Source organism: Phalaenopsis equestris, unplaced genomic scaffold (assembly GCF_001263595.1).
Source record: "Phalaenopsis equestris unplaced genomic scaffold, ASM126359v1 Scaffold000002, whole genome shotgun sequence".
Lineage (NCBI taxonomy): Eukaryota > Viridiplantae > Streptophyta > Magnoliopsida > Asparagales > Orchidaceae > Phalaenopsis > Phalaenopsis equestris.
In genome coordinates, this window is record NW_018164444.1 from 39,809,131 (window position 1) to 39,815,256 (window position 6,126).

Genomic DNA, 6,126 nt, shown 5'->3' on the forward strand with positions numbered 1-6,126 from the left:
CTATTAATTTTTACAACATTATCTTTCAAACTCTTATCTATAATTACACCTACACCATTTCTAATGCGACTTTTACCAAAATACCAAAGTTTAAAACCTAAATTATCAATCTCCATAGCCTTTTCTCTAACCCACTTAGTTTCTTGAATACATAAAATATTAACTTTCCTATGAATCATAGTATCAACTAATTCCATTAATTTACCATTGAGAATACCTATATTCCAAGATCCTATCATAATATTAGTTTTATCAGTTTCATGGACTAACTTCTTTACCTGCATTTGCTCGTAATGTAGGAACAATTGTTTATTTAACACTACACCCGGACGCCGGTGCAGCGGCCCTTACACACTTTTCACTATATTCATGCTATACAGCGCGTCGCTTCCAAGGGACGCCCTAGCACTTACACAATGCTAAGATGATTTCATTAAATGCAGATTGCTCGTCTACCTTGAAGCCTTAACTCTCATGCAAAGAGCAGTCTCATAACTTTTAATTTCATCCTAATCAAAGACCACATTACTACCTTAACTTAGCCTAATTTTTTATTAACTAATTGAGTATATGCATTTAGGAAGAAAGTTTTTCTCATTTTAATCTAAATGTCAACAAGCCAATTTTCTAACCATGGAGTTTGGTCAATTTTCATGTAGAATAATTGATTGTTTAGAGAACAAACTTTTCTTGATAAATAATTGAAAAATACTTGAGCAAGTTCCCATATGGAGCTTAGTTTGACAAAAATCAACTGCCAAGCTGATGTAACTAGCCACTGAAAGATAAAAAATACAAAGACAAAATTTCAGCCATTAGAATAATAATACTTTGTAACTAAATCTTTTCAAGTACGAGTTTATAACCCGTGAGCACTTATGCTGATACCTTTCTCAGTCTTTTGGCTAAGGTCAAGTGAGTTCTTATGATACAGTGTTAAAAGGGTGCTTTTCATAATTAATTAATTATCAAATAGCATCTTCTCTTTTATTTTAAAACCTTACGGATAATTTAACAATTAAAAGGTCTAGAAGTTATTAGTAATAATTTCCCCATACATGGGCCATTCATTAGAGAGAATAAGGGATTCTTTTGAAGAAGTTTTCATCACAGGAATGATTCCCTGTTTTGGGGTGGCTTCCTCAAGTTTGGAGAGGTGGAAAGGCAAGGCGATCATAATGAAGTCTGGGATTTCGCCAAAATCGATCACCACAACCTCTTTACCGTCTCTATAATCTATCTTTGGCCCTACCAATTTCTTTCAGAAAGAAATCCAAAATAGCAACGAAACATATTCTTTTAAGTTTGAAATCATTGTGGAGTCAAGGACTTTGCCAACATTTATTCCAACACTTGAAATCAATGTCATAACTAGTTGATCATTGACGACTTCCAAATGTGACAAAGGGGTCATCCATTATTCTTGTTGTGTGGATCACATGCGACAATAATGCCGTCACAAGTGATCCAAACCAAGCCAGAGTCCTGCACATGTATTTCCTGAGACCATTTTGAAGTCCTATATAGAAATTAAAGAATCCTAAAGTGGCGATCATGTTCATAATCAAGAAAAAGCAGCAAGACTAGGTTCTCTGTTTTTTAATTTCCATTGATAGTTTTTTTTTTACTTTGTATCAACAAAATCAATGTCTCATTGATTATTTCCAAATGTGAACAAGGGGTCATCCACTATTCTAGCTGTCACAAGTGCTCCAAATCAAAGCAGAGTCCAGCAAATGTATTTCCCATTTTGAAGTCCTACAAGAAGAAATTCAAGAATCCTAAAGTGGCGATCATGTTCTTATTCAAGAAAAAGTCACAAAACCAGGTTCTCTGTTTTTCAGTATTAATTTTCCATTGATAGTTTTTTTCTTAGAAACAATATTTACCTATCTTAATCATTGCAGGTCTGCTGTCCAACCATGTTCAGGAACAAGGAATATGAACCAACTAAATTACAGCGATGAAGCAGCATTTCGAAGTGCAGTCCTGGAAACTTGCTGCAGGATTTCCGTATGAAAGTTGCTTTATAATGCCATTTCCTGAAGCCCGTGAAAACTATTAAGCCAGATTCAAACTTCTGAACCAGAATGTTTCGGGAAACTCTCCAGTTAGAAGATTTGGTGCCCAAACAAGAAGCAAAGAAGGCACAATTAGTTGAGACAGATGAAGCTATTGTGGGTTTTGATTGTGATGAAGCCTTCTGAGAAAGAGTAGTTTCTTACAGTTTTCTTGGAGTTGTTAAAAAGAAAGAAAAATGTAATTGCTAGGTGGGTATTTTGATAATTAATTCATTATTAGAGAACATCTTTTCATTTATTTTAAACTCATAGGGATAATGGGTCTAGAAGTTACTTGGATAGTTTTCATATAGGGCTTTCTTTGAGAGAATAGGGGATTATTTTGGAGAAGTTTACTTTAGATTTTTCTTTGTTACAAGGAGGGTTCCCTGTTTTGGGATGGATTCCCCAATTTTGGACGTGGGTGCCTGTGATTTCACCAAAAACACCAAAATCCAGCACCACAACTTCTTTACCTTCTCGCAAATCAATCTTGGCCATATCATTGCAATTTTATTGGGCTCTTGAGCAATTTCTTGCAACAGGAAATCCAAAATAGCTGTTGGCAGATTAGTTCAAGTTTCAAAATTATAGTAGAGTCCAAGACTTTGCTAAAATTGATTCCAGCACTTGAAAGCAGCATCCTACTTGGTTTTCAGTTACTGTTTCAAAATTTAAGAAAGAAGTTGTCCACTATTTTTACCGGCCCAAGTGATCCTAATCAAGGAATATTCTAACCCATGTATTTCCAATGGTAAGGTGTCAAATCAAAATAGTAGTAGTATATACAGTTCATATCGTTAAGTAAAATCATTATCGCACAGAGTATATAATTTAGGTACTTTGACTAATCATATATGCTAAGAGATCAGTCTCATTAATAGTTGGGATTTAGACAAAAACCCTGAAACTTAGCTATAAAACAATTAGAAGTTTGTTTTGCTTAAGTTTTAATGCAAATAGTTCTCAAAATTTACTCAAGAATTCCTTAGAACAATCTCATCAAATGATCCAATATCTACTTTATCTATCTAGTAATCATAAAAACTTATTGCCCAATTTTTTAAAAAAAGTTGTATTCAAAATTATGGGTGACACCCAAAATTTACTAACAAGCACAAATCAAGCTACAGGTGTCAACTCAAGTTCATAAGTGAGTATAGGACTAGCCCAAAAAATTACCCAACATATATATAGTCAACTCAAACCAAATATATTTACTAAGCAAGTAAAAAATTTCAACTCAAACTCTAATTTAGCTTGAAATGACACGAAAAACATTTAAATTATTATAAGTTAGTGTCAACTTGACATAAAATGATCAAGATTATCTAAATCGAACACAATTAAAAAAAAAGCAAAAAAAAAATTATAATTTCATATGAATTTCTCATTTAAAAATAATTAAATAGCTTTTTTTGTCCACTCAAGCAAACCCTTTTTTTTCCGAGTCACTTAGGCAAATCTGAATCAACAAAATCGTATATTGATTGACCCAATCCTAAAATTTTCATGCCAAGTTCAAATCAGGTTTCCGTGTTGCGTCAAAAAGGTTGGAAAGAGAAGCTATGAGGACTTATTATAATATATTATTAGAATATATGATGATTATGATTACACAATTACCGCTTGTATAATATAGAATAGACTCTTTTTACTATAGGGATAATATCAAACTACATACCAATGAAGTAGTATGATTAATACAAAGACTCGCCTATCGAGAAGATGTGTCGCACTTCTCTTTCCAATACAAAAGCTCAGACATTCTCTCTTCATCAAACCATGCTCATGTCCAAGCCCCATGAAATACTTTTTCTCGAACATTTGACAGAAATAGCCATCTCTTACGTAAGCTTCTGGTAAGGGGAATGACTTTTCTTGGTACGGGCCCTAAGGTATTCAGTCTTTCAGGCTAGCCTTATGAGAGTCTTCCTTCAACCCGTCGATAACACTCTGGAACCGATCCTTCAATGAGTCCATCTCGTTTCTCAACCCAAGCTCTGAGTTACCATCCCCAAGACTAGCATGGAAGCGTGTAAAAAGCTCACTTACTGCATGAGCAACTTGTTGGAGAAGATGTGGATCCTGAGCTACTAAGCTCAACAGATCCTTCCCACACATTGTCCTCTTTCTTAACAAGAAAAACTACAGCACTAAGAAAACGATCGGAAGCTTCACTTCTTTTCACTTGCAGTCTGAGCTCCAGCCGGCTTAAAGAGCTCTGGTTTTATCTCGTGGGTCCAATTCTGAACCTGCCGCTATGGCATGAAACTCAGGAACTGGCTTAGCTGTTCTACAAAGGAGAAAAGCTAGGGTGACAGAGTCACTTATCCGTCTACAAAGCGAAAGTTGTCGGTACGGAGTCACGTCAGCTGTAGATATAGACTAGGCCCTTTATACTTCAGTCAGCTGGAAAACACGCTGGTATCCTGGTATAGGATCAAAGAACTCCACTTTCAAGCGAAAGAAGATCGACTTCCTAATAGACTAATAGACAATCAAGGAAGAAATGCCTTTTTCATTGACCTTTCGTCTTGTGTGACCTTGCTTCAATGCGAATCCATAGTTTTCTTTCTTTCATAGCCAACAGGGAAGACGAATCAAATTTCAAGCAGAAATGGAAAAAAGCCTTTCTAAATGGAAAAGAAAGATCGGGTCCTTTACCTGAAGCAAGACCGCTAAGGCGCTAGAAAAGGGAAGGTGTGTGTGTTGAACTCAGACCAGTCAAGAAGGCACTAAGGCCACTCTGAAGTGAAGGAAGCCTGTCTGAATGAACCGCTTACTTTCTTGAGCTAGACAACTCCCCTATCTGATTTTCGTTTTTTCCTCTTGATCGACGGTCTCTCTATCTAAGAAAAAGAAACCTTGATCCGCACCTCGTTTGAGTAGTACTTGACGATTCAGACTAGTTTCCGTGGGTAGATCGGTAGGCTAGGCCGCTATGAGTGAAGGTCTAAGATAACGAGAAGTTTTGTTTCGTAAGGTCTTTTGATAAAGTATCCCGCCTGGGGAGTACGTTCGCAAGAATGAAACTCAAAGGAATTGACGGGGGCCCGCACAAGCGGTGGAGCATGTGGTTTAATTCGATTTCATAACAAAATAACATAAAAACAAACTTATTGGAAAAAATGCGGTCTTTTGGACAAAAATAAAATGAAATAGTTGAATCAGATTAGATTTCATTCCAATTTTGTAGTATACCAGTATACCCATGACCATTACTATTTCATCTAAGTTGAAACCAAGTTTTCTATAAGAATTTTTGATTTGGTTATGATCCAAAAAGAATAGAATAATCATTCAATCAAATTCACATAAAGTAACCATCCTTTTTGTTTGCATAACGTGTATGTGCCACACCATACAATTGAAATAGTTGAAATAAAAAGATTCATCGAACGATTCATGAATTACATGGGTTAGCTGATGAAAGAAGTTGTTATTGATAAATATGAAATTGAAAAATAAATTTCTTCTTATGGAACCATCGCATCGGGCAGTCATACATGTACTACAATTAAGATAATTAAGATGAAGGACTCGCTATTGATTCGGGTTTTGGTCAAGAATAACATTCTGTAGGAGAGATGGCCGAGTGGTTCAAGGCGTAGCATTGGAACTGCTATGTAGACTTTTGTTTACCGAGGGTTCGAATCCCTCTCTTTCCGTTTCTTTTCATTCATCAACGTTACCTACTATAATGTATCAAAGAAAATAAGAATTGATATCATCATTTTAACGCCTTATTTAATAGACATTATCTATCCCTAATTAATACCTGCGATAATAAAAATAGAAATATCGTCTTGATATTGAAAAGAAGAAAAAAATCAAAAGAATCCTATTGCCGATCCTTTTTTGATACGTGAATGAGACGTACTCTATTTACTTCAGTGAAAGGAGTCAAAATTGGTATGAACCTTGCTTTTTTTATTTTCGTTAGAATCAAGTCTGACGGAAATAATATTCTACGACCAACAACTCATTTATTTTTAGACCGATCCATTTACTATCTATTATTTGATTTACAAATCCTTTATATTGTAAGGAGTCAATAGTCAAA

The 6,126-nt window shown here is 35.2% G+C and overlaps 1 non-coding gene across 1 annotated transcript; it reads left to right on the plus strand.

Annotated features, from left to right (window-relative positions):
• Nucleotides 1-5,644: 5,644 nt before the first annotated feature.
• Nucleotides 5,645-5,731, plus strand: TRNAS-GGA. The gene has a single exon. It is a non-coding gene; the product is annotated as a tRNA-Ser (tRNA).
• The last annotated feature ends 395 nt before the right edge of the window (nucleotides 5,732-6,126 follow it).